The sequence below is a fragment of the Mesoplodon mirus genome (assembly GCF_964341445.2).
Source record: "Mesoplodon mirus genome assembly, chromosome: 5".
Classification (NCBI taxonomy): Eukaryota; Metazoa; Chordata; class Mammalia; order Artiodactyla; family Ziphiidae; genus Mesoplodon; species Mesoplodon mirus.
This window is the reverse complement of record NC_138980.1, coordinates 133,505,012-133,531,068: the sequence shown is the minus strand read 5'-3', so window position 1 is coordinate 133,531,068 and position 26,057 is coordinate 133,505,012. Positions and strand designations below refer to the sequence as shown.

The following is a 26,057-nucleotide window of genomic DNA, read 5'->3' as shown; positions in this document are numbered from 1 at the left end:
ACAGTACAAAAATATATAATATATCTAATTTATAATTTTTATATTGATTGTATGTTGAAATGATAGTATTTTGGGTATAGTGGGTCAATTGAACTATATTATGAAGTTAACTTTACTCATTTTTTTCTTTATTTAATGTGGCTGCTAGAAAAAATTTAAATCACACATATGTCTTAATATTTCTCTTGTGTACCCTGGTCTAGAGGCTTACTACTCAAACTGTAGTCTGTGCATCAACAGGTAGGATGTCACCCGGGAAATTCTTGAGAATACAGAGTCAGAATATGCATCTAAAAAAATCCCTGAGCAACTTGTTTGACCATTAAAGCTTGAGATGCAGTGATCTAGACTGTGACCACCAGTGATCACTCATGCACTCTTCCTCTGTATCTCTGGCACACAGAAGCTGCTCAATCAAAGCAATTTTGCAGCTTCCCATTACACACTTGCCATTCCCCTCAAATGGCTGCCATACTAGACCCTGATCAAGCTATCTGCTAAACAGCACTGGTTTGCTGCTTTTGTCTCCCCTGGTCTTCCCTGCCCTTTAGCTACCTGTAAACTAATCCTAACTACTTTTACTCCACATATGATAATCAGAGACTCATAGAATGCTAGAACTAGACAATAACTAACACAGGTTCATTGCCCTGGAAGGAGAGCCTGAGACAGGGATTTCTATTCTGCTTTTTCAGGGAGTGATCTCAGAAAAAGATGAGTGAAGGAAGCAGAATTGATAGGGGAAAAAAAACACTAAGGAAGGATATAGTCTCCACTGGAGACTACCTTTACCCTGATCCTAGAGAGATGGTCTGGAGTCCAAGTTGTGCTACAGTGTTGTACCCACATTAAGGCAAAAGTGGCCCTTTTGCTACTTTCAAGCTAGTCAGTCATTGGCTGACACTGGGGGTCAATGCATGGGCTTCATGCTAAGTGTCTTCCTTTTTTTAATTCTTCTCTTAAATTTTTATTGGAGTATAGTTGATTTACAATGTTGTGTTAGTTTCTGCTGTACAGCAAAGTGAATCAGTTATACATATACATATATCCACTCTTTTTTAGAGTCTTTTCCCATACAGGTCATTACAGAATTGAGTAGAGTTCCCTGTGTCCACTATATTGATGATATGTTAATTGGACCTGGTAGACATGAGGCAAGTGGATAACTTGTATCTTAATATATGTGCTCCAGAGGGTGGAAGATAAACTATACAAAGATTCAGGGCCCCCCATATCCATGAAAGTTTTAGGGATCTCTCACTTTTTGACTCAGGATAAAACAACAGAATGGTTTCTTGAAGGTACAGCTTAAGTACCAGCTTGGGAATGATGCCATGTCAGGATGATGCACTGTCCTCAGAAGACAGTTTATATATTCAATCAAAGTCGTCACCAACAGGTAGAATGCGTGGTCCAGAAACCAAAGTGTTAAAGTGGAAGTCACTCCAAGCCACTATATTGTGGTTATTAACCTATATTAACCTATATTGTGACAGAGAGCAGAATTAACATAGCCTTGACCATGTATGCATACAGTTGTCTATCCCCTGTGAACACAAACTGTTTCTGATGCTGCTTCTGATGTGGGCCCTCCCAAAGGACATGGACCGTAGTTGGCTGTTCCATTTTTTAAAAAAATATTAGAACCTGGCAAGCATTCCCACCTCTATAAGCCTTTTGGTTTCTTCTCAACAGTTTGCCACAGCAGCTCTGGCATCTCTACATCACTTAGTGTCAGCCATCACCCTTTCCAAATGTCCAAGAGTCATTCCAGGAATGTATTAGAATCACTCAGCACTAGTGCCAAGGGTTTAAATTCACAGGGGAGTGCTTCCATATCACCAAACTGTCCCATGTCCAGACTTATATTCCTCCGCTCTTGATTCAGCATCCTCAGGATTCTCAGACATACTGTCCTGGTTTCTACTGATAAATGTGGGCCAGGAGCTGCAGCAATTTTGACACATAACTCCTCTCCTCTCTTTACCTTACCCAGCATCTTCCCAGTCAGGATTTGCTAAGATTTGATTTTCTGCTGGCCAGTATAAGTCTAGGGAAGATTCTGAGGAGGGTGGGAATTATTATGTTAGGCACTCACCTTATTTGAAGCTTCTGCATAGTCCTTAAGCAAATAGACTGTGATCTTCTAACAAGGGGAGTAGGGCAATTCTACAGGTGCAGAGCATTGAAGGGAATGCAGGAGTTCAAGGGTCTCAAAGGGTCTCATGTGCATTTACCCACACACCTCCTCCCAAGACTCAAGGTCACTCTCTTAACAGGGCACTGACTTTAATGTAAGACACTTGCCAGGGTTGAGAATTCAATCTTCTCTGAAATTCTGCTACTCTTACAATTAGGTCCTGAGCCTTGCCTTCAGCATGGCATGTCCTCTGGCTGCAGGAAATAAGGGTCTCCTTGAATGTTGCCAAAGAGGCCCTCTTATCCTAACTCTTTGCTTTATATTGCTGATAAATAGATACACGCTTTGTCATCTCTCTTAAACAAATTAATGGCACATAGCAAGAACCACTCAACATCAGTCCTTATAGTTATTTCCCCACATTGCTCAATCCCACTAGACATTACATCAGGTAGTAGATCCCTTTTCATCTATATCCCATTCCAGTTCACCATGGTGAACTAAATAAAGTGTAAGCAACTATTCAACTGCAGCATGCCAGGGACTATCAAATTCCACTTACCATCAGTGATAGCATCCTCACTGTTATCCACCTCCAGAATAATCCAGAATGAATGAACTAACTACAGAAACCCATCCTTAGAGTCTGATCCTAAAACTACCTCCTAGACTCATAAAATGTGAGAACTCAAAGATGCCTCTCTTAATCTATTTCCCTGGGAACAGAGCCTGAGACAGAGATTCCTGTTCAAGTGATTTTGGGTGAATGCTCTGAGGAGGAGAGGGAAACAAGATAAGGCTAGGGGCGGGAGGAGGGTAGAGAAGAAGCTGCTCAAGAATGTGTTCTCTGCTAGATACGCACTTCAATCTGATCCCACAGGGAAGTTCTGGAGCTCAAATTGCACCCCAGAATTGATTCCAACTTGAGGCAAGGACCACATGCCAATTAGTCATTTGTTGAGGACTGCCCTGTCCTGGTTGAGGATTTGGGGTGGTGGTATGCATAGTCTCCCAGGCAAGGTGGCTACCATTTCTCCAAAAGTTTTCCTTTAGAGAAGAGGGCATTTGTGAGTTCTATCCATGGACACTGAAAACAGCTGAGACAAGTGGACTGACCAGTAAAGGGAATCTGGGAAGACATGAATAGCATTTAATATAAGGCCTTAAAAATTAGTTAACTCAGTAATTAAAATTTTTTTTTGCCTTTTGTATCACATACTTCTTTAAGTCATTGAAAGTTGTGAATTCTCTCCACAGAAAAATACATAGGTATAAAGATATTTATGTATACTAAAAAGAGGTTGACAGATGAGATTATTAAGCCCCAAAGAGTTTATATGACTTGCCCAAAATTTATGCTGTAAATTAGAGCAGAATGAGATGGCCAGACAACCAAAGTTCTAAACACCAAAACCTTTCGATGAAAAAAAATTTTATAATGAATTATACATAATTGAGGTATTGAAGCAACAAGGTATCTGAAATATTTCTTGTTACATAAATTCACAGATATGTTAAAGTCATACACGTGATCCTCAAAATTTTTTTTGCATTTAAATATTGCTGCTTGCAACTTTAAAACAATCATAAATTTCTACTTAGAAGGGGGGTGTTATGCTACTATGATTAGAGGAAAGGATAAACATTCAAATATAACCAGGGCTCAGAAGTGCCTCGTCCTTACCAAAAGCACAAACCTTAATGTTTTTGCTTTCTTCTTATTAAGAATATCTAAAGTGTGAATTAAAGTTTGCAAGTTCAGAGTATTTTTAAGAATGCCTGTAAGTTTTAAATTCCCTGTCTTCTCATTAGTGATGTTTTCTGTAATACAGGTACTATTATGAGACAAGGAGGCTTTGGTTTTTAAAAGTGCTTTAAATAGGTCTTATTCTGTGTTAGAATATTTTTATAATGAAAAGCTATTGACTATTCCTTTTAAAATGTCTTTTGGATGTCAACTTGCTACTTTGGAAGTCACTAGGGGAAAAAATGAGAAAAATACAGTATATTTTTAAAGAATGACTAATTTCACTGACAATTTGAGCCCTTTGGGGACTTAACATTTTTAGTTTGATATTTGACCTCAGAGTAAAATAGTTATCTGTTTTTCATAGATAGTATGGATTTGCAGGGGCGAGTGGCTGTGGTTTCAGAATGGTGATTTGAGACCCAGGAAAAATGGCTCTAGTTCTGGAATTTGAAAGGATAAACTTTGCTCATCTAAAATTGATATGAACACATACTTAACATAGTATGTTTACATGCATATTATACATACATACTCAACTCTTTTTATTTTCTGTAGCCTTCTATCCCTCAGTACACATAGTGAAAAGTGCTTGTGTTTCAAGTGTGTGGCAGGGTGAGTTTTCACACTGTGAATTTACCTGGTAAAGATTCTGGTACCCAATTCTGATGTGAGAAGAGGGGGTTTTCCCACACCACCAAGCAATTATCAGACATCAGCTGGCCGTCTTACAATTCAACTCAATACTGGCTCTATCTACCCAGAGGTAGCATCAGATTCCATAGGTTAAGGGATCAGTCCCACTGCCCTCCACTTCAGATGCCAAGAGCAAGTTGAGTTTGTTACCTGTACTTCTCACAAACAGGCTATAGATTGAAGGTTCCCATGCACCCTCCTTGGGTATAATTAATTTGCAAGAGCTGCTCACAGAACTCAGGAAACCAGGTTACTCACTATATTACTGGTTTATTACAAAGAATGTTAAAGAGTACAATGCAACAGCCAGATGAAGAGCTTCTGTCTTCATGAAGTTTAGGGCCTGGCATGGTGGCACATGGAATCAGTTTGGATCACCAATGTGGAAACTCTCCAAACATCCTCCTTTGGGGTTTTTATGAGTGTTTAATTATACAGGCCTGATTGATAAATCATTGGCCATTGGAGATTGATTCAACCTTCAGCCCTTAGCCCCTTCAATTTTGCCATTGAGGGTGCCCAAGTGTGTAATATGGTAGCAGCTCTATTTTCTTCAGTGCACTGTATTGATAGATGCTCTTGGGAAACACATTACCTAGTTTTGCAAGATGCACTTAGGGATTTCTTTGAGTTCTTTTCCACCTGTCATCTCCACCTGGTGGGCAAACAGGCACAGAACATAAGTATAAGTTTCCATGCTGGAGGAATCCTCACTTTGTACCAGTGGCATCAACCACAGCTATAATCTCCATGGGAAACTGCTGCCCCATCTGGGGGGGCTCTGTGTTATCTCTTATCTTTTTTCTATATCCTTTTCTACATAAGAAAATGTATATCCTCTAAATGCGCCCATTTTATCTTTCTACCATTCATACCACTATCCCACTATGATGACCTTGCATGATTAATAACCAAGTGATACTTCCATAGTATTGAACTGAGGAGTAAGTATTTGAAAAATAAGGTACTGTTTATTAAAAGGGCACATGGTAATACTTAATAAATATGTTATTCTACCTTCTATCAGAGGAAGCATTATTTTTTTCCAATACTGGAAAACTGTTGAAATCATTTAATTTACATTTTCAAATTATGATTTTATTACACTTAGACCCAAGAGAAAGACTTTGCAGTAGACACTAACTTATTTCATCAGTCTGCTCTTGATTATATCTTTTGTCTCCAGTTCCTATCATGTTTGATTCTTTTGGGCAACATTTTCTATTTGCTCTCTTTTAATTCCATTTCTTTGTTCTTAATTCCTCCTTGGGCTCTTTCTCAATTGCAATGAAAATGCAGAAATGAAAGGTTACTGTCCTAGGAACACACACAGCATTTATAAGCACATTTTTCCTTTGTAACCCCTGCCTTAAGCTATGAGAACACCTGTAAAAAAATTCACGTGAAACCAAAAAACTTTGCCAGTCAGATTTCTAAAGGCTGAATCCAAGCTCTGACTCCATTTAAAATTAAAGCTCAAGAGAATTATTTAGAATTACATTATTTGTGAAAAAACCTTCAAATGAATGAATAAAATCAACAATCAAATAATTTAATATGAATTTTTATTGTTGAAAACGTGCCTACTTTAACATAAAACTATTGTTCCCTAAATATGGCTACATTTTTCTGAGAATTGATTTATAATCCTGAGATTTAATAATTGAGCAATGAAAGATGTTGATGATAAATATTATAACCTAAATGTTGAGAACTGCCCTAAGGCAATTTGATAATTCCTAATTATTAGGTACTTTTGGTAAATAACAATAGCCTGGTTCAAAGAGATATGTAAGGACAATACATATCTTTGTTCTTCTCCATCAAAGCCTTACAATGGACTCTTACAATGAAAGCAAGTCTCAGACCAAAATTTGCCACAACTAAAAATACAAGAAAACAAGTAGGAACAAAAAAAAGAGAGAATGGAATATTATACATTCTTAAAAAGGAAGGACATTCTGACACATGATTGAACATGGAGGAACTTTTAAGATGTTAATGCTAAGTGAAATAAGCCAATCACAATAGGACAAATACTGTACGATTCCATTTACATGAGGTTCTTAGAAGAGACAAAATCCTAGAGACAGAAAGTAGAATGGTGATTGCAAGTGGCTGAGTGCAGGGAATAACTGTCTATTGTTTACTGGGTACAGAGTTTCAGTTTTATAAGATGAAGAGTTCTGGAGATATATGGTGGTGGTGGTACCACATTATGAATATACTGAATACCACCAAACTGTACATTTAAGAATGGTTTACAAGGTAAATTTTATGTTATGTGTATTTTACCACAATAGAAAAAAATTGGAAAGATAAAAAGGTAATTAACTTATTCTGTAAATTCAGTGACATCCCTGACCTTTGTTCTTTCAAGCACTTTGCAAGAAAGATTCACTCAAGGCAGATGCAACAATATTCTTGCTGTAGGGTTCTGCCAACCTCCTGGTAAGATCAGATGACAGACGCCTCCAAAAATGTCTAGACATGTGTTGCAATGGAGTCTTCAGGCATGGGATCAAGCTGTTCTCAACAGCATAGCCTCTTGGAATTGCTAGATTCTTATTTCCTACTCATGCAAGTGTAGAAGTAACCGTGAAGTTCTTTTTGCCAATCTGTATACTTTGAACACAACTGGCCACATGAATGAAGAATCATTTCTAACATCCATGTACGAATTATCAAATCTCTTGGTGTGGATCAATGATAAAGCTAGTTGTTCTGGTTAGTCTTTCAAATACTAGCTAAACATCTCTAGGATATGGATTCCTTATTAATTATTTCAACCATTAGCAAGTTATCCTGGAGTGTAAATTAAAACTAATACACATATATATCATGCTATTTCTCTACCTGCAGATTAATAGCCCTTTTTAGTTACTGGATTACCCTTCATTGATTCTTTTAAAATAACATATAGGTTATTATGTAAGAATTTTAAGGGCAGAAAATGTCTATGTTCCTTACAACCTCTCCAACTAATTCATCCCCTCCACCCCTCTTATTTTCCCAACTTTCTTGTGTTCCCCTCCAGCCTGATCTTTTAGTGTTTCAGGGAATGACTTCTATGTTAAGCCCAATTTTATGTTCATCCCATTACTATTCTCTTCACTGGGGTGGAACTGTGACACTCAGAAAATAGGCTGATTTTCCTTCTATGTGGAAGGAATGAGACAAAGTTGTAAATATCCAACAATAAAAATATTCATTATGTATTTCATTATAAATTCATCATAAATTTACAATCTCCTACTGCCCTAGGAGAACAGTCCTTGGTACCTGGAGGGTCCTTTGCTATGAGGTATGAAAGTTTAGAGGTAGAAATTAGAAAAATGCTAGGTTGCTCTGAAGAAGGAAAAGAGAGAGAGAGAGAGAGAGAGGAGATTGAAATACTTAAGCAAAGAAGGGCTAGGAGGACAGCAATCAGGGGGAGCTGAGCTGAGACCTGTGAGGTGGAGAGGGCAGAAAGAGGAATCTGGTGATTGTGCAGCCAGGAGCAAAGACTCAGGAAGGGACAGCCAAGTAAGATTTTAAAAGTGATATGCCATGTGAGGTGCAACATGATCCTTCTGGGATCCACAAAACTACAAAGATTGCAATGTGCTTGCTTTGGTTGAATTTCTTGTGGAAACAGAGACAAGAGCTGACTGAGAAGAAGAGGGACAGCTGACCTGTAGGTTATATAAAGATGCCGAAGATGACTTAGAACCCACCTCTGAGTATGAGGGGCTGAGATTTGGAACACTGTATAGAGCAGTGGAGGAGATGGAGCCATGTTCTGCATACACCAGGGATAGAGCAGCTGCTACTTTCATACTAGGTACTAGAGAAGACACGCTATAAATCAATAATAGGAGTTTCCTAGCTTTGCCAAAGAGCAATAAACACATAGCATTGGTGCACAACATTCTCCCATTAGTCCTTTTGCAAGTAAACATTTAAAGCATTTGGTACCTTAAAAATTTGTTATTTCTTCATTTTTATCTACTTTTTCAGCTACCCAATTGTATCTTCTAGGTCTATCCCACTAAAAGTACACAGCAGATGAGAGGGTGTGGAGAAAAGGGAGCCCTCTTGCACTGTTGGTGGGAATGTAAATTGATACAGCCACTATGAAGAACAGTATGGAGGTTCCTTAAAAAACTAAAAATAGAGCTACCATGTGACCCAGCAATCCTACTACTGGGCATACACGTGGAGAAAACCATAATTCAAAAAGAGACATGTACCACAATGTTCATTGCAGCACTATTTACAATAGCCAGGACATGTCCATCAACAGAGGAATGGATAAAGATGTGGTACGTATATACAATGGAATATTACTCAGCCATAAAAAGGGTCATTTGTAGAGACGTGGATGGATGGATGGATGGACCTAGAGACTGTCATACAGAGTGAAGTAAGTTAGAAAGATAAAAACAAATATGGTATGTTAACGCATATATGTGAAATCTGAAAAAATTGGTATAGACAATCTTATTTACAAAGCAGAAATAGAGACACAGACGTAGAGAACAAATGTATGGATACCAAGGGGGTAATGGCTGGGGGGTGGGATGAACTGGGAGAGTGCAATCGACATATATATACTATTGATACTATGTATAAAATAGATAACCAATGAGAACCTACTGTATAGCACAGGATGCTCTACTCAGTTCTCTGTGGTGACCTAAATGGGAAGGAAATCCAAAAAAAAAAAGGGAATATATGTATACGTATAGCTGATTCACTTTGCTGTACAGTAGAAACAAACACAACATTGTAAAGCAACTGTACTACAATAAAAATTAAAAAAACAAAAGAAAACAAAAGGTACACAGCAGAAATAGGAAAGGCACATATACCAAGAAGAAAGAGACTAGGAAGACATAATAAGCATGGCCAAAAATATAAAATATATGCTAATAGTTCAGAGAGCAGCCACAGCTTAGAACATGCTGTGCCAAATCACAGTCAGGATCCATTTATAATTCCAGGTTTCCAAACCGATCGCCTGACTAGGATTTAGCACTGTCCAGTTTAATGATCACCAATTCGGATGAATACATGAAAAGCACATAACCAAATTTAAGAGAGCTCAGCAGTAAAAACAGTTAATAATACTCTAGGGGCTTCCCTGGTGGTGCAGTGGTTGAGAGTCCGCCTGCCGATGCAGGGGACACGGGTTCATGCCCCGGTCTGGGAAGATCCCACATGCCGCGGAGCGGCTGGGCCCATGAGCCATGGCCGCCGAGCCTGTGCCTCCGGATCCTGTGCTCCGCCACGGGAGAGGCCACAGCAGTGAGAGGCCCGCATACTGCAAAAAAATAAAAATAAAAAAAAAAATAATAATAATACTCTAAATAATAGAATCAAGATTTTTGAAATATTGGTAGATTTGTATCATTAAACAAAACCAACATGATAGTTATGAGCTATATGGATTGCCGGTTACACAGAGACTTGTCTTTTGAGCTCTAGACTCATACTTCCATCTGCCTAGTTGACCTCTCTTCTTGGATATCTTATGGAGATCTTAGGTTTTATATATTCCAAACCAAATTCTTGCTCTTCTTCTCTACAGCATGTTTCTCTTCCAATATTGTCTATATAATTTGAGTGCTACTTCCATCCAGCCAGTTATGCAAACAAGAAATATAATACAGTCATCATGGACACCAACTTCCCCTCAAAATCTCTCAAATATGAAGGTTATTCTGTTTCTACCCATAATCCCAACATTTCTCAGTGACCTCCTAATTGGTCTTCTTGGATCTATTCTTAACTCCTTCCAGTTCATTCTCCACACTATGGCTAGATTAATATTTTCAAAACACAAATCTGAGCAATTCATCCAGTTGCTTGAGCTCCTCAATGGATTCTCACTGCTCTGGAAACAAAGAACAAAATATTTATCATATCCTGTGAAGCCCTGCATGATATAACAATTTTTTATCTTTCTAGCCTCATTTTACATGACACTCTTACTCTCTGGCTGTATACCAGTCCCAAGGGCTTCTTTCTGAACTGACAATTGACAAAGCTTTGCACAGACTTATTTGTGTGATTATTTAATTGTGTCCTATACTAGGCTGAAGCTTCCAGAAGGGTAGAAACGATTCTTGTTTCACTTACCATTGAATTCCCAGTATGCAGCACAATATTTGACACATAATAGGTACCTATCAAGTATTTGTTTAATGGCAAAAAGATAAAAGTTAATGGAAATACATGTTAAAATTCTGTATTTTGTTCCAAAATCTTAATGAATCAGAAGAATTGGATTTGAATTTATGACAAGTTCAGTATAAACAGAGTATAACTGCCACGAGACAGCTACTACAATCTTTGACTACACTAATGGACATATAATGTAATGGTCAAGGGAGATGAAAGCTCCTCTGTGCTTTGCACTGCCAGACTGTGTCTGTAACAATATGTCTTTGTACTTGCTGCTCCTGCAATACTCGTGTCTTCATGTCTCCACATGGCTTACCCTTATCTCTTTCATATATTTGCTCAAATATCACTGTATCAGTCAGGGTTCCAACAGGAAATAGCATACTTGAGATAGGATAACGTCAAAGAAGCCTCGTGAACAAAGGGACTATTTTCAAAAGTGTGGATATAAAGAAACCACAAAGGATAGTGCAGTAACCTAGAGCTCACCATCCCTAGGCCTAAAGGGACAAGAAAGGGAGTGGTTACTGGAAACAGAAGGAGAGAGAATTTTGCAGAGCCAAGATCCTTGAGAGGAGCCAAACTTCTCATAGAGGGACACAGTCAACCTGAGAGTCCTCACTGAGTGATGACTAAGGAATAAATATCTTGACCTCACTCTCCTCTTTCCCTCCAATATCTTACTAGGATCCCCAATGGTTAACCCAAACGGGAAGCCAGGTGGCAGGGGAACTGCTGATCTACTCTACAGGTCAGCCTCCTGAGATGGAGAATAGGTGGGATAAGAAAAGAGAGCAGATCTAGAGGGGTGACCAAAAGATAATGGGCACAGTCACCTTCTTGGTGACTCCCTGATCACTATTTTACATTGCAACCCCACCTCCACCCTCAGAAGGTCCTATTTCCCTTCACTGCTTTGGTGTTTTTCCACAGCACATATTACTTTCTAACATACTGTATGTTTTACTTTTTTATTTTTTGTTTTTCCCATTAAGAATATAAGCTCCACAGGGTAAGGACTTTTATCTGTTTTGTTCACTGCTGTATCCTACCCTTAGAGATAGGCCATGTGATAGGTGCTCAATAAAAACGTCTTGAGTGAATGAAAGCACTAAGTCCTGGGTTCTCATTTTTAAGTTTCATACATTCTTAAGGGGGACATCAAATATTAGAAGAGAACACTAGGATAGTGAAGGGTGTGGTCTGCATGTGCCATAAATGGTTGAAAGGCCTGATCACACTTGGCCTAGAAAAGATACGACAAAGGATTGACTTCAAATCTGTAGAGGGCTAACCTTTGAAGGTTAGCCCCATGAAAACAGACTTAGTCTATTAATATGTTACATAAGAGGACAGAATTAAGGGCACTGGATGAAATGTTCTTAAGCAAGAAGAGTTCAGGTCAACATAATGAAACTATTTGATTAATTAGAGCTGTCTACTGACAAGACAAGGAAAATATTGCCTCATTCAGAAGTAAATTGCTCATCAATGGAAGAGCCCTATCATAACTGAATGGCTATCTTCTAGGATATTTTGGAAGCGATTGCTAAATTGGATGGAAAGTTGAACTAAATTTCCCATATAAGTGCACCAAATATATATTTTGATTGAATAACTGAATGCTTATACAAAATGCTTTGTATTTGACAAAAGTCAAGGTCAAAGTGAAATATTACCATCACAGGATGAATTTCTGGGATATCAAAATAAAGCTGAAGTTTTATTTTAAAATATTACTGTAATGTTGGTATTAAATTATAGTAGCTATTTTAAAAGTCTGGCATTATAATATCATTAATCATCACTTAGCACCAAAGCTACTAGATTGCTTATATGGTAACTGCACTGCATGTTTGTGATACTAAGCGTTCACCTTCACTTGAGGTTGGTGGAGATGCAAGATATGTTTTGGCTGGTTCTGCCGATACTGGATACTGCAGTTATATTATTAATCTTTCCTTCCTCTCTAATAATAACCAACCAAGGTTATCCTCCTTTAACTTTCCTAACTTATCCTCTGTTAACTCTCGGAACCCCAAGATTCTGTTACTAGTGATGGATGCAATTTCAATGATAAACCCAAACACTGAAGCCTCATGCCCTGACTGAGCAAAACACTTTCTGAAGCACACTTAATTTACTTGCCCTTACTTTAAAAATTTGTTTTCTTTCTTTCATGTGCCCATTGCATCACACAATCACTTGAGAGAATTTTTTCCTTAAACCTTGGATCTAGTAACATATCAAAATAGTAATATGATTGGTTTTTAAAATTTAAAAATTCTCTATATTATCAGAAATGACACTCTAGTCAGTATTTGGCTTTTTGGCCCTCCAAAGACTGAGGCCAAAGTTAAAGATGAATTCTGCCTCAAGACTCACTACATAAGACAGGCCTGAACTTCCATGCATCCTTGGTTTTTTAGGGTGCCTTCCAGTCCTAAAATTCTATGATTCTGTTATTTTACAGATAAGGAAACTGAGGTTCAGGCAGGTTAAGTCATTTGACCAGGACTAGCACATAGTTAATGAGAGAGACAGGCTTAAGTCTTTCACCAGAGTGGCTTTCATTTGTTCCATTATGCATATTGCAAAGGATAAAACTGTAAAATATATAGTTAAAATGTCTACTATCATGGACGCAATGTGTCTAGAACTTTGCCCTCTAACTCTGTCAAAGCAAATCTCAAACTATAATCTCTCTTTTTTTTTTTTTTGAAGAATTAGAGACATGGCCTTCTTTACTTGGTACCTACAGTGAAGTTAGCAAATGAAGCTATTGGATTGCAAACTTGTGATCCTTTCAGTAAAGGACAGAAGTGACAGCCACTCTGATTATTGAAGGATATGGGACAGAGATATACATGAAATAATTTGTACCAGTGTGAATGATGCTATTTTGGTAAATTTGTAAATTTCATGTCCACAGTGCCCAAGGCCATAAACTTAAATATTAAAGCACACTGCAGGTTCGACATTTTGCAGGGAAAGCAATAGGCTGTCTGACAGATTGAGACCTTGCTGCTGCCAGAGAGTGAGCTAGAGTGAGAAGTGTCACAACATTTGAGAGATTATATTTGCCTGGATTGCTTTGGGAAGACAGCACATATGAATCATGTTTTTTTTATTCTCTGCTCTTTCTTTTTATTACTCCCTGATAAATAACAATTGCTTCCATAAACCAATTTCATTTAAATTGTTAAACCAAACAACTAACATTTGGAACAGGTCCCATAACAACATTTGAAGATGGAAGGTGTATGTAACCTTTTGACTAGTAATATTCTCAATGTTAGATAAGTGAATTGGTTACACAAGAGTGCTTTGAATTATTAATTTAGAAAAGACAACTTTAAGGTGAGGGGCAGCAGACTCAAATTGATTAGGAAATTACTTCAATAATTTGGAAGGAACTACTTTAATGAAAGTTAGTGTTAAAATGTGTATCCTTCTAATTAGGTTAGAAGTTAATGTGAACTCTACCTAATGGTTACTGTAGTAGCTATCTAAATTGTAAAACAGTTCCTTATTTTAAAAATGACATATTTAAATAATTTTATTCTTTACAAGACACTGGCACCTATTGTTCTCATTTGATAATTTCCTTTGATAATCACAACAATTAAGACATACCGTTTAAGATAAACCATTTTTATAGTTGAGGAAACTTGGAGTTAAAGTTATAACTTGCCTAAGGTCATGTAGTTGAAAAATCATGAATCTCAAATCTTCTTTGACGTTTTCACAATATCATGATCTTCTTTGAAAGATTTTTCCTCTTAGATGTTTTAAGAATTGGAAAATTATCATAACTGGTAGAAAAAATTCTGGCTTTATTTTATCAATACTAATATTAATTTATTCATTATATATTTATTATGACATAATATTTATATATTTTAATTATTATGTAACCATACTAAAGATACTTATAACTAATAACTAATATAGTAAACTCCTGATTTACTGCCACTAGAGTGGTTTGAATGGAATTACATTCCATTCCAATAGTAATAAAATATAAATTAGCATGCATTGGTTAATTTCAATTACGAAATTAGATTTCTTCAGCTTTTTCGGATTTGATTTGACCTCAGTTCAATTTGGAATATGTCCACATAGCCTTACACATCCTGAAGAGAGAATTAAAAGTAAAACTAAACAATTACCTTTTCCTGAGGTCTCTTTCCATCTCCATCCCTATTACCTACAAATCTCTAGGAGCCTTGCCTTTCTCAATAATTTTAGCACTAGGTTCATAACTTTACTAGTGCAGGAACATTCAGCTACATAGGGATTACTTTGCCAATACCTTTCTGGCCTTATTGCCTCTCTGCCCAACCTGGCCCCATGGATTGCCATTTCTTCAGTTCTTTTATGACACCTTCATTCCTTTGGCTCTTCTCCTTTAGCCATGTTCACTTTCCCAAACCTGAACCTCATGTAAATCACATCATTGTACTGTCTTTTTTTTTCTTCCTGGGATGCTGAACATTTTGAGTAAGGTCACAAAACCTACATACAGATTTCTACCATCATTCAAGCCTCAGCTGGGCTCTCTCTGATGATCAGTAATCTTTCATTCCGTGTTTAATTAACTACACTCACCACTTATAATGTACATCTTTTATTTTGGCCTGACCAAATATCTATTTCCATGTTCTGATAACAGCACCCAATATTCTTTGAGGAACTATGCCTCTGCCACTTTCAGTCTATGTGGTCTGAGTAAGGAGGTTGATTCCCCTCAACACCAACATCCCAACACACACACACACACACACACACACAGTTTTATGGGTGATCAAATAATACTGAACTGGCCAACCTGCTAGTTATCTCCTTTTAGTGATAGTAATTGATGGGGATGGGCATGCCATCCAGGTCTATATACTGAGACTCAGTTCCAGAAATTTGCTGCAACTATTGGGAAAGAAGTATTCTTTTTCCATTGTGGTTGCTAACTTGGTTGAATTTACTCCTAGAGTTCCTGGTGGCCAATCTTGTCATGAAATAGACTGATGTTGCCTAAAAATAAAGCCAACACAGAGCCAAAAATAGAGGGAAAAGATGGAGATATTTTGTCCATGGCATCATTTGATCACTTAGATCCAAAGGTACGTAAAACTATAATAGACTTATTCTTATGAAATAATGAATACTTTCCTTGGGCCAACTAGAGTTGGAGTTCTATCATTTCACTGAAATGAGTCCTAACTAATTATTACTCTACAGAAACTATTTTCTTAAAGGTTTTCAATAATACTAACAACAGCTGATATTTATTGAGTATTTACTATGTGCCAGATATTTTAAGCACTTTTCGTGGATAAAAGCATTAAAACCTCTTAACTCTATAGTGTTATTATTATAATCTTCTACTTACAGATGAAGAAACTGAGGCACAGCAAGAAAGAAACTTGTCCTAAGGTCTTATGATTATAAACAGTAGAGTTGGGATTCAAGCCAGGGCACTACGATTCCAGAGCCCCACACCTGAGCTATTATTCTATGTTGCCTCATGGGTCAGCAAACCCAGTAGCTTTTCCTCAACCTCAGACTCTTTGCCACATTTGACACTATCTATTTTCTTCACACTCTCATGCAAAGCAAAGGTTTTTAGATTAGATTGAGCCTACCTGGATAATCCAGGATAACCTCCATATTTGTGTTCATAACTCTAATTATATCAGCAAAGTCTCTTTTACTATGCAATGCAATATATTCACAGATTCCAGGGATTAGGACGTGGACATCTTTTGGTGGCCATTCCACCTACCACAGTTTTCTTGTGTGTAACCTTCACCTGTCTCTTCTATTAGACCCCCTACCTCACCTCTTTGTAGTGGTAGAGCATATTTTCCAATTGTTTTCTGAGAAAGAATGCATGAAAACAATATTTAAAACTTTGCATATCTGAATATCTCTTTTTTTAATCTTTATTTATTTTTATTTATTGTTTTTATTTTTGGCCGCACCGTGCGGCATGCAGTATCTTAGTTCCCAGACCAGGGACTGAACCCATGACCCGTGCATTGGGAGTGCAGGGTGTTAACCACTGGACCGCCAGGAAAGTCCCTTTTTAACCTTTATTAACTTCTAGATTGGAAATAATTTTCCTTCAGAATTTATCTTTTACTTATGTTTCTGTCAAAAAGTCCAATGCCATTCTGATTTCTGAATCTTCATAAATGATCTATTTTTTCCTCCCAGGAACCTAAGATCTTTCTCCTAGAACCATGTGTTTTGAAATTTCATAAAAATACACTTTGACATAGATAATTTTTATCCATTGAGCTGAGAGCTTGTATCCTGTTGCCCCTCAGGGCTAAGAACTATTGTCCTGATTTTCTTCAATAATTCTTTCTTCTGTTTGCTTTATTTACTATTAGATATTTGACCTTTCCTTGCCTAATTGCCATGGTTAGAACCTGCAGTACAATGTTGAAGAAACGTAGCAAGAGTGGGACCTTCCTTGTCTTACCCTGATCTTAGGTGAAAGTATTCATTCTTTTACCATGAAGTATGATGTTAACTTCAGGATTTTTTAAATAGATTTCCTTTATCAGATTGAGGACGTTCTCTTCTACTCCTAGTTTGTTGGGTGTTTTTAATCATGAAAAAGTGCTAGATTTTGTCAAGTGCTTTTTCTTCATCTATTGAGATGATCCTGTAGTTTTTGTCCTTTATTTTATTAAGAGAATGTATTACATTGATAGTTCTTTTTATTGAACCAACCTTGCATTCCTTAGACAAATCCCTCTTGGTCATGTTTTAAAATGCTTTTTCTACTTTGCTGGATTTGGTTTGCTAGTTTTTTGTTGTGGATTTTTGTATCAATATTAATAAAGTCTGTAGTTTTCTCTTCCTGTGATTTTTTGTTCGGTATTGTTACTGTTGTTGATTTCATCGGATTTTCAGGTGGGAAATCATTGCATATCACCTTAGTCTTGGAACAAGGCTCTAAATAAGCCAGTCAGGTAAATGGAAATGTCTATATCTAGCAGAGAAAGCTGTACAGTCCTTTGAGGTCCCCCCACCCAGCTTCGTTCCCCTTCCTCAAGCCAACTAATAAAACTTGCTTTTTTATATTCCAAACCTTATTTATACTCTTTTGATAATCTATTTTCATTGCTCTGAATCCAGAGTTCACGACGTGCTGACAAATCCACATTTACTCAAAGCAGCCCCCTAGCTCCCTGACTAAGCGCTTTTGATTTACCGCGGGTCATTAACTCACCTACAAACTGTAATTTGTCAAGAGTGGAAACAAACCACTTTAGTAGTTAATCCCAGTTGCACTTGGATGGAACCTTAGGCATAAGAAGGTAAGCAACCAGGACAGTGACATCAGAAGGGAAAAGTAAACTCAGATAGTGGCGCTGCCTTAGGAAAAGTCTAGGCGTGGAGATGGGTCGGGGGATGCCAGACGATCTGAGCAGGGAATGGGCTCAGCAGGTGGGCTCGGAGCTCTGAACTACAGGAGGGGCTGGGTGAGGCCACAGGAGAAGCAGGCACCCGCAACTTCTGTTGCTCTGGTAAAAGGATGACCAGAGAGCACAACTTTCCCTCGGTGCCGCCCGGCCCGGCGCAGCTGGCGCTGCTGTCAGGGCTGCGAAGGGGCGGGGCGGGGCGCTGCCCACGCGCGGCTCGGGCCGGAACCCGCTGAGGTGGGTGTGCAGAGCTGGAGGCGGCGGCGAGCGCCCGTGAACCGAGACCGAGGCCGCGGGCTCCGGGCCGCCGGCGCAGCTCGAGCGCTTTCCGCGGGGTTTGGCTCCTGTCGCTTCCCGTCTCGCCGAACCTGCATCGCCGCCAACTGAGCCGCAGCCGCCGGAGCCGCCGCCGCGAGTCCTCAGAGCCGGGCTGCGGGCGGCCGGGCGCTCCGGGACGACGCGCGGAGCGGACGGCTCCGGGACGCGGTCGCAGGTGAGGGCCGGCGGCTTGGAGCCCGGGGTGGGGGGGGTGCGGCCGCCCGAGGGTCTGGTCTCGGCCCGGCCCTGCCTGCCCGCGGCGGCTCGGGCCCCACTCTCGCGCAGGGAGGACGCGCCGAGGGCTGGGCTGGGCTGGCCCGGCCCGGCCGCTTCCCGGCGCGGCCTCAGGTGATGCGGAGGCGGTTTAACTTTCGCACCTGAGGCTTGCGGGGCGGCGGCGGCGGCGGCGGCCTCGGGGCGCGACCCGGAGGGAGGGTGGAATTACACGGGGTCTGGAAATGTGAGCCGGGAGGCGGCGGGGGCGTGCGGGGGCGTGCGGGGCGGCGGTGGGGCGCCTTGGGGCCGGTGTGGGCCGCCCTCCAGGTGGGAGTTGAGGCTCTGTGTCCGGTTTCATCTCAGAGCTTGTGGGGAGAGTCGGCACACACCCCCTCCCACGGCCCGTTCCCTTCGCACAGACCCACTTTCTTTTGTCTGGTCCATTTCGGTATCGGCGTTCCAGCTGCTTTTGTTGCAACCTCGGGTCCGGAGTATACAGACTTGTTGTCAGGCAGAGGTCATGGGTAAGCTCTGAAATGCAGCGGGCCAGAGGTGGGGAGAGGGTCCATAGCGTGGCGGGGATTTATTATTAGCGCCCTCATTAGCTCTAACGTGTATATCACCGAGTTCTTTTCGAGACAGTACCCAATATTTTTGTAGCATCTAATAGTTTTAACACCTGGGAGAGCATTCATTAGTCAATTTCAAAGGATCATTGTGTGGACAGGTTACTATTAAGTTACCCATTTTATAGACCAGACAGCTAAGGCACCCATGAGGAAAAGTGATTATTTCAAAAATAAGCAGGCAGCCCTTGTGGGAGCTGTGATTAGAGCTTATCTGACTGAGACTTGTCCTCAGTCCGGTCAGTCACTCAACCTCAAACAAAATGTAGCGCTGAGTGCCCCTCTAATAGGTGTATTTTTATTTACTCATTAATTACTAAAACCTTTCTTTAAAAAAATAGAGTTGAGTCCTTTCATATTCCTGGACTAGTGCCCCTAAAAGTGATACTTAAAAGACCAGAATCATTCCATTTGTTGAATAGGATCATTGGAATCGTAGTAAGGACTAAATTTGTTTGTCTTTTCATCTGTCAAACCATTAATCTCCCATATAAAAATGGGGCCACTGGGAGCCCCTGTATACCTAGTGATTATCATAGCAGAGACCCTAAATGTTTATTTAATGAATAAGTGGAATGGTGGTATGCCTGAGCAGCAAGTTTTCTTTTCTCATACAAAAGAATTAAACATTTAGAAGAATAATCATTTTAATAATTTCAATGAAAATTAACTTGTACTCATGTGCATATTATGTTGTGCTCTCTCTCCAGAGCCATCGACAATTTACCCGTTTCCCTAGGGTTTGCTCTTAAATGATTTTGCCAATAGATCTTTTATTGCCCCATTTTTCTTCGTCTGTTTCATTTATATATTTGGTTTTTCAAATGAAGATATTTTTTCTTCTAAAATTCAAGGAAAAGAGTCTTTAAAAAAAACAAGCTTTTTTCCCTTGATAAAATAGACTTAACTAGGCCTTTTATGAGTGTATCTGAGGATAGACACTAGCTTCTTTAATAAGTAACTCCTGTACATCAAGCAAGAATTCTTCCAGTCAAGTATGCAATGAATTAATAATCATTTTAATCCCTGTAATATTTTATGACACATCTACCTCATATAATGCCTTTTTATCAAACAGAATAAAGCTAAAAAAAGTTCAGTTAAATTTTGCTAACTACATAGCACACATTTTAGGGCACAGTATGACTAGACTTAATTATTGACTCATGGAATAAACACAGTTCTCTTTCCCTTACACCATCTTCACTCAGCACTCTGGAAAAAAAAGAATGATAATCTGCCCTATCTCTCATAAAGGGATATTTGGAGAATTAATGAAGTAGTGTCTGGAAAATATTTTAAACTCCTTGGAAGAAAGCTGCTTTGTGACTTCGAAGTGTGACTATAGGGTCATGAAACACTACCCCTTCCCCCAAACATGCTGTTAGTTATGTTTTTTTTAGAGTGGTCATTTCAGGTAGTTATTTTAGGAGGCTAAATACTTATTCCAAAAGTGCTGCTGCTATTCACAATTACTGAATATTTGAAAAATTTAGTTGATTTACAAGCAACATAAAAACATGATTTTAGAATCTCTTTTATAAGTACTTGTCTTTGGTTTATATTTTGTAATCAAAAACTGTAACTCAGTTTGAACATCTCTTATTTGCTAAACTTGGCAGAATGATTTCTGCATGGTTGCAAAACTCAGCTCTACCTTCAAGATTTAATTGCTATTAAGGATATTTAAACAGTTACCATGAAGGCTATGAAGACAGTTTTGAAAGGGTGTCTTAAAAATAGTTTTGGGACTTCCTTGGCAGTCCAGTGGTTAAGACTTCGCCTTCCAATGCAGGGGGTGCAGGTTCAATCCGTGGTCGGGGAGCTAAGATCCCACATGCCTCGGGGCCAAAAAACCAAAAAACATAAAACAGAAGCAATATTGTAGCAAATTAAGTCTTTAAAAATGGTCCACATCAAAGGATCTTTTAAAAAATAGTTTTAATTAATGGCAAGATTATTAGAAGTAACCTACCCAGAGTGACTACCCTGAAATGGGCACTGCTTACTTGTAGGCTTGTATACATTTGTAATACATATATGTATATCTATGTGTACATTTGCATATTGTTAAACATTTTGAAAGTAATAATTTGGATTGCAACCTATAAATTTATTCAAGTAGAATACATTAAGTAAAGCACATATAATACTGGAACTGTATTAAGTTGTGGCTGTATTTCATATGAAAAATTGAACTTCACATACATGCAAGTGTAAATCTGTATAATAATTTAGAATCAAAATTTAGCTCCACATTATATGTTTTGAGTGTAATATAGCTAGGTCAAAATGGCCTCATCAAAATGCAAAATTGCTACTTTCAAAAAAATCATTAGCAAGTTGTGTGTGGGAGAGATTTTCTTGATCACACCAATTACTGGATATGTTCATTTTCTTCATTTCTGGATTGTTTGAAAATTTTGTATCTGTATTATACATATTATATATCATATAAGTGTCAGAAGTCTGTTATAACTATATTAGCAGTTAAGGAGATATTGGCCTAGTCCTCTAAAGTCATCAAGCAGGAGTTTTATGATAAACATATGAAATCATCTCTGAGGGATCAGAAGTAGGGAATTTTCCATGCAGTCAATAGGTTGAGAACAGGGATAGTATTGTGGCTGCAAATATACCCCATTCCATTCCACTGAATAATAAATACATAATAAGGAGCATATGAAAAGAAGGGGTATTATCCTTTTGATATTCAAATGGAAAAAAGTTCCATTACTTAGCAGCCAAGTCTCTCTTTTTAAATGAGAGTAAATGGTAACTTTGAAAGAAATCACCTATTTTGATATGCAGATTATTGAAGTGACAAATAAATTATCAGCTGACAAGCAGAAATTTTCCCCTAGCATGGCCCTTTCTAAGATGAGCAAGTGTGATGGTAAACATTACCTTCTGGTTATATACAGGGGTTTGTCTCCCACGTAATGGTCCATGCCCATCTCATTCCACTGATAAATTGTACCTTGCCTCTGACCCTCACTCTAATCTCTGACCTTACTTCATCTTTAATTGCCACCTTTGGGTGGAAAGTAGTTGGTTCAGAAAGGAAAACAGCAGAGGGAAGGGATGAGAATATCTGTTTCATGTATAACATGATTTTTTTTCTCCTTTTGGAAGGTTAATAGTTCATTTTTGAGGTCTCGTCAGAATTCCCTGCATCAGAACAGCCCCAATAAGTAGGCAGTCCCCAATAAAATGGTGACATAAAGATGCCCACATTAATATATCTTCTTTTGGCCCTAGTATAAAATAATGTGTACAAAAATAATATTATATTAACCAAAGCTAAGTATCTTTGGTACAGTAAACATTAGCCACATAATTAACAAGATGTTTTATTGCTTTTCTTGATTTTAGAAAATATTTGAGGAAATGACTTGAATGGTGACTCTTTTACAAAATGTAGCTGAGGAAACTGGAGCTGTTGCAGTTTTTTTTTGTCTGATAAATTTCTCTATAGCAAGCAGAAATATTAGAGATTATTAATAATAGAACTGCCTTCAAGTTCTGTAATCTCTTTCCTTGATGTGACAGGTGGAAAAACCTTAGAAACAAGCAGTAGGTCATTAGCACAGATTTTAAAAGCAACTTCAAAACATCTCTCATAAAATTGCTGAGATAAGCCTGAGGCTTATTCTGATTGAGAATCTCCTGGCCTATTCATAAACCTGGTGAAAAAAATTTTCCAACGAGCCAGAATTGAAATATGAACACCAATTTAGGCAGCATGGGATGAATAGTATAGATATGTGGGCCCATTGTATAATGAGTAAATTGGGGACTGTGTTAAAGTTTATTTAATAGAGTTAGAAATTAAAACTAAGGTATATTTTTCTAGCCATATTCTGCTTGAAATTTTGGTTTTATTCTTTCCCAGACCATTGGTCTCCTGGAAGATATATAAATTGTGTAATTAGTATTTGTATAGTTTCACCTGTCTGACTTAGAACTAGCTAAGGCTGTAGAGTCCTAAATAAAGCTTGCTCTACTCTAGTCTGGCATTATACTTTTTGCTCACCCAACAGCCATGCCCTTTCCCAATTTAGTGTTTTGGCTTATATTATTTTCTTTGCTCAAGATGCCCATTCCTCTCCATTCTACTTGCTAATGCTATCTAAATTCTCTCTTACCCTTTAAGACCCAGATGGAATACTACTTTTTTCCCAGAAATCCTTCCCTAACTCCCTAGTTCTTGTTTTTAGTTTACCATATCTTTCTATTTGTTAATTACTCTCTGTTTCTGATAACTTCTTTTATTTTGGCCTTGAATTTGTTTTTTTTGTTTTTTTAAACTAATTTTTATTGGAGTATAGTTGATTTACAATGTTATGTTAGTTTCTGCTATACAGCAAAGTGAATCAGTTACACATACATGTATATCAACTGTTTTTTAGATTCTTTTCCCATATAGGTTATTGTAAAGTATTGAATAGAGTTCCCTGTGCTATATGGTAGGTTCTTATTATCTATTTTATGTATAGTAGTGTGTGTATGTCAATCCCCAACTCTCAATTTATCCCCCCGCCTTGGTAATCATAAGTTTGTTTCCTACATCTGTGGCTCTATTTCTGTTTTGTAAATAAGTTCATTTGTACCATTTCTTTTAGATTCCACATGTAAGCGATATCATATGATATCCATCTGACTTCACTCAGTATGACAATCTCTAGGTCCATCCATGTCACTGCAAATGGCATGATTTCATTCTTTTTTTATGGCTAATATTCTATTGTATATATGTACCACATCTTCTTTACCATTCATCCTTTGATGGACATTTAGGTTGCTTCCATGTCCTGGCTATTGTAAATAGTGCTACAGTGAACATTGGGGTATATGTATCTTTTCGAATTACGGTTTTCTCTGGATATATGCCCAGGAGTAGGAATGAATTTGGTTTCCACCTAGTTTTTTTCCCCTCTAAGGCACAGGTCAAATATTCAATATGTATTTTCTTGAATCATGTATAGCACCTATAACTCTGGATACTAGCTGGACATATTCAACTTGTAAGGTTAGATCTACAAAAGATGTTTTACTTAAGAGAGTAGGGTAGAATATCTTCATGCTTCATAATTGTGTCAGCGTTCTGGTAGAAAATACATAGCAGGCTCAAAATGGAGTAGTTCAGAAGATTAATATTAGAAGTGTTCCTGGGTTAAAATAAACCAACAGTGGATGGTGAAGCATCTCAGGACTAACAATAGTGGGAACCATTATCATCCCTAGGCCTGAAGGGGTGAGAGAATTGGATCATGACTGAAACCCAGAGAGGGTAGCTATGTGGGGAACACTGCCTGGCTAGACCTCTGGCCTTTCTGTGATTGGGAAGGATGGGGAAATAAATACCCCAGCTTCACTCTCTTCCAGCCCTCTGATTTCCTGATGGTGCTTCCCACTGGCAAATCTAACTGGAAGGCAGAAGATTAGGGGGCCCTATTTTTGCAGGTCAAAAGTCAGCCTCCTGGGAAATAGAGCAAGGTAGGGTGGAAAGTACCTCTGGATTGGGGGGCGAGGGAGGCAAAGAATATCCAGTGCTATAATCATATCATCTAGAGAGTGTTTTGATTACAGTTACGTAAGCCTTTTTGTGCTGTTGTTATTTCATAAAAGGCATACCTGTTTCTTTCTAGTCTAATTCAGTTACTAACATCCAAGAACACTTTATTTTATGATTGATGCATTTCATAAGAACCACTATCCCTCTTTTGTGGTGTTAGCTGGTGTGGTATCATTACGCATGTCTTCTCAGTGATTTCATTTTTTCATATTTTGTGTTTTGCTTGTACAGTGCCCAGGTGGGAGACACAGAACTGTCTGCATAGTCATTGGGAAAACTGCCCCTTCACCATTCTAACCACATGATTTGTCTGAACTAGTCAGGATTGCTCATTTTTCTCTTTGTGCCATTTTCATAGATCAGTGGTGTTCAGTCTTGGTGTATGTGGTTCTCATTGCAGATACTCTGTTTCAAGCAGGTTTAAGATAAATCTTGAACATCTGTTCTTTTAAAAAGCTTTCAGATATTTCAGATGCACAAATGTGAGAAGCACTAGCACAGGTAATCATTTTGGTCGTAGTTCCCCCCTCCCCCTTTAATGTACATGTAGCACTCCTCAGTAATTAAGGCTCAAATGGAAAGCTAGTGCTGCTTTATGGACTCTTCAAAGCAAAAAAGATGTTTTAGATTTTTCACATTGAGAGGTGCTCATGATATAGGATGCAAAATATGTGGTTTCCATATTATCAAGGCAAATGAATTTAAATTTTTAAATATAGATATAAAACCTTCTAAATATACAGTATAGAGAATAATGTAATGAACACCCATGTTTCCACCATGTAACCTTATATTAACATTTTATTTTTTTCTGATTTTTTAAAGAAAAAATACATTACAGATACAATTTAAGCCCCCCTTAGATCCCTTTGAAGAGGTTACCATTATCCAAACTTGGTATTTATCATTCCCATTCATGTTTTTATACTTTTGCTGTATATACATAAAACAGTAAACAAACTATAACATTGTTGCACATGCTATAATTTTTTGTAGCTATTACTATGCTGTGTGTTTTATTCTTTACCATGTATATTTCTGCAGCCTTTTTTTTTCCTTGTTTAACATACTTTGGAATTTTTTCTACATACATGTAGCTTTAGTTTATGAACTTTCATTGCTATATAATATT

The 26,057-nt window shown here is 38.2% G+C and overlaps 1 protein-coding gene across 2 annotated transcripts in view; it reads left to right on the top strand.

The window, feature by feature from the left end:
* The first annotated feature begins 18,586 nt into the window (after nucleotides 1-18,586).
* The window catches only part of RNF180 (ring finger protein 180), a 273,564-nt gene continuing 266,093 nt past the window's right edge, over nucleotides 18,587-26,057 (top strand). For both annotated transcript variants that reach the window (XM_082624143.1, XM_082624142.1), the window contains exon 1: nucleotides 18,587-18,680. The gene's annotated coding sequence lies outside the window, so the exon portion shown is untranslated. The remainder of the gene's footprint in view (nucleotides 18,681-26,057) is intronic.